This window comes from Palaemon carinicauda, chromosome 8, assembly GCF_036898095.1.
Source record: "Palaemon carinicauda isolate YSFRI2023 chromosome 8, ASM3689809v2, whole genome shotgun sequence".
Lineage (NCBI taxonomy): Eukaryota > Metazoa > Arthropoda > Malacostraca > Decapoda > Palaemonidae > Palaemon > Palaemon carinicauda.
Window position 1 is genome coordinate 78,526,658 of NC_090732.1, and position 3,732 is coordinate 78,530,389.

General features: G+C 30.9%; 1 non-coding gene across 1 annotated transcript; it reads left to right on the top strand.

Moving 5' to 3' along the window:
• Positions 1–568: 568 nt before the first annotated feature.
• On the top strand, positions 569–650 carry TRNAS-UGA (transfer RNA serine (anticodon UGA)). Its single transcript has one exon. It is a non-coding gene; the product is annotated as a tRNA-Ser (tRNA).
• Positions 651–3,732: the final 3,082 nt, after the last annotated feature.

A 3,732-nucleotide genomic window follows, 5' to 3' on the forward strand; every position in this document is an offset into this window, starting at 1 on the left:
AGAGAAAGAGCAGAATTCAACGTTGAAAAGCATTCAAGGTTTTTGCCGAGATATTTGTTATGGTAAAAGACTTCAACTCAACAATCCCCCCCCCCCGCCCCCTTTCCATCTAACTCGTTAATAAACTAGACATGTCAGTAATATTCCAGCTTCGCTCTTACAGTAAGCTCGGACGACTTCTTTCTTTCTTTTAGTCCTATTATTCTTCACTGCTAAACTTATAAAGACCATTGGATAAGGGCACAGGGACTGTCCTCCTTTCTATGGTGATAAATAAAGTCAGTTCCTGTTTCATAAAAGGTTTGTCGATTTGCACGGTTTTCAAATATGTGTAAATAGGTGTAAATAAATCCTACCCTATCACAGCGAGACCATATTGTCAGCTAAAGCGCCGTCCTTATTTATCGATAACAGATGTTTTCGTTAGCGTGACATTTGTGACCAAACCAGCCGTAGCCACGATCAAGGACTGTGGCCATATCTTTTCTTAAATTAAGTTTAAAACTCTTACAAAGGTCATCAAGATAAAAAAAATATTAAAATATTCTTTTGGTCGCTCTTATGTGTAGCTGCGGTGTCCGAGTGGTTAAGGAGATGGACTTGAAATCCATTGGGCTCTGCCCGCACAGGTTCGAATCCTGTCCGCAGCGTATGTTTCCGTTTTTTTTTCATGAGAATTAAAAAGTGAAAGTATTTGACTTTCGAAATTAAGTCCAAGTATAGCCAGAGGGAAATGTTTATCAAAGGAATGTGTATTGTAGGTTGGTGAGGAAGGTTTGGACACATTTTTCCTACCTGAAAAGAAATTAAAGTATTGACCTATCGTCATATTCTATTTTTCTAATTATCACTGTCACTTTTTATGTATTAGTACCTAACCAACTTCCAATTGAATATTTTGTCCAAAAAAAAAAAAAAATAAAAATAAAAAGGGGGGGGGGGAAGGAGTGTATTATCGAATTCCTGAAGCACAGCTCTTTACTATTCATGTTGAGTTGAGTAACAGAAGCCCCAGTTGGCATCGTGCCCTGAGCCTCTCTGACTTAAGGCTATGAAACTGACATCACACTATTTTAATCTATGAACATTTTTGACTCGCTGCTTCTCTGGAATTCATAAGCCCATCTTTTTAATGATGTTACGGAATCGTTTTATTGTCTTAATGTTTGTTAACTTCCCACTTGAACTGAATATCCGTTTTGTATATAATAAAAATAAAAATTAAGTCTTGAATGATCGTATTTTGACTTAAAAATTATTAGTTATATTTCCAAAAGGGCTTCCATCATCTACTTAATGAGAACTGATGTAAGTAAATAAGACTTTTTTTCCCATTCCGTGATGTAAGTATAAATGTAGTGAGGAAAATTCCTCCTTTTTATGATATGGGCTAATGTTATCTATAACAGCACAGACACACGCAAACACACACACATATATGTATATATAGATATAGATATATACATATATATATATATATATATATATGTATATATATATATATATATATATATATATATATATATATATATATATATATATATATATATATACACACACACACACACACACACACATATATGTATATATATATATATATATATGTATGTATTACGGCTGAAAATTCCATAAACTCCCGAGCTCCAAACTCACCTGTTTATTTTTGCATAAATCTGTTACACTTGCAAAATACCCGAGTTCTGAGAATATTAAATAACTCCCAGACGGTAATATATATGAACACTAAATATCCGAAGGTCTCTTACTTAATACTCAAAACAAAACTGGGTGATTATTTTATTTGAACTATTCAGAAACAACTTCTTACTTTGTTCTTAGTCAGGGAATATGATCAAGCACTATTAAGAAATACTGGTGATCGAAATAATACACTCTTTAGAAATATAAATATATTCTATAAAAAGTTACATCAATAATACAAAAAGGATTAACACCAAAATTAAATTACTCGATATATCAAATCTGAACAAAAGCTTAGACTAAGAAAAGAAAATGTTCCCTTAAAAGAAAATATACAATCATTTGTTTCACTGGAAATTAATTTATGAAAATACTTAGTTTTGATAATTAATGAAAATAGTTAACACTTTAACACTCTAATGATTAAACCCTTAACAAAATTTACATAAACGTAACTGATACACTTCACTGTTTAGCTTAAAGTCAAAGGGCCAGTTACAAAAATTTATGTTATACCAATACTTACATTAACACAATACACTTGAAATATCTTTCAATGGATTCGTCAACGTTTCAACACACTACACACGATATATGTTGGATAGAAATTGTTAATCACGTTTAAGAGGGCACTTATTTGATGCCCTTGAGAAGAGAGAGGGCAAACGTGGCTCTTTCAAAGGGACAGGCTGGATCTCTTCTGCTGCTTATGCATTCTTTGGACTTATATATGAACTTAGATTAATTCCAGAATCTTCCAGTCCGGCCTACTGGAAGTTTGGGGCCGGGCTTACGATGACGAAGTTGCCAACTAGTTAAGTAGCAGACTAGTTCCAACACGCAAGTGAGGTAACTCTCTCTCAACTATCTCCGCCCTCATACTTATCAAAGCATTAGAAATGTGAGAAAATCTACTTTGAGAAATTTCATGCATATTCTAACCACGTGAAAACATAAAGATGATGTAATACCTTGTGTTCATTCCTCATATGTGTTGTACAGCATACTTAAAAGATTTACGTAAGACTTCGTAACAAAATACATAAAATAAAAAGTTAATTCTTGAAAATAAAGTAAATTTACATATATTGACTTGAAGGAAAAATACAATCAAATGAATGACGAAATTCTTATGTAATATACATACATTACTTAAACCTATGTGAGAGGAACTTACCTTATGAGCTGGCTATACATCTTTTAAATACACAAATAAAATACATGAATGAAATATTTACTCTATACTAGATCAGCTTCGTAAGAATCCATACATATATATATATATATATATATATATATATATATATATATATATGTATATACATATATATATATATATATATATATATATATATATATATATATATATATATATATACTATTAATATTGTTATCTTAATTATTATTGTTAATAGGAAAAACTTAAAAACCATTGTAATTGGAAAGGAAGCGATACGTTATATGTCACTATATACAAATACATGAGGGTCAATGTATAGAAAGCCTTGCTAATGGAATTTAGTTTTCTTTTATGAGATCTTAGTGGTGCCCTGTTTTTTAAAGTAATGACTTGTAATTACCACAGTACATGGAAAATAATTCAACTTCTTGAAATTGTTGGCATCACAAATTGTCAATTGATTTTACGTCATACACACAGCATTCAGGGGATCCCGAATGTAGGGTGATCTTTATCAATGACTTTTGTCTTATTTATATTTCATTTTTCAGATGCTAAACTTCTTTTTATTTCATTACAAGAAATCAAAATAACTTTCGATGTAACTCTATGAGAGTAGAAAGTTAATTTACTAATTACATTAGGTCTTCCACTGTCTTGGGGTAGAGTTCTCTTGCTTAAGGGTACACTCGAGCACACTATTTTAAGTTATTTCTCTTCCTCTTGTATTTTGAAGTTTTAATAGTTCATATATAAAAGATTTATTTTAATGATGTTACTGTTCTTAAAATACCTTATTTTATTTATTTTAATTGTTAATTATTTCTCTTGAAGCTTATTTATTTCCTTAT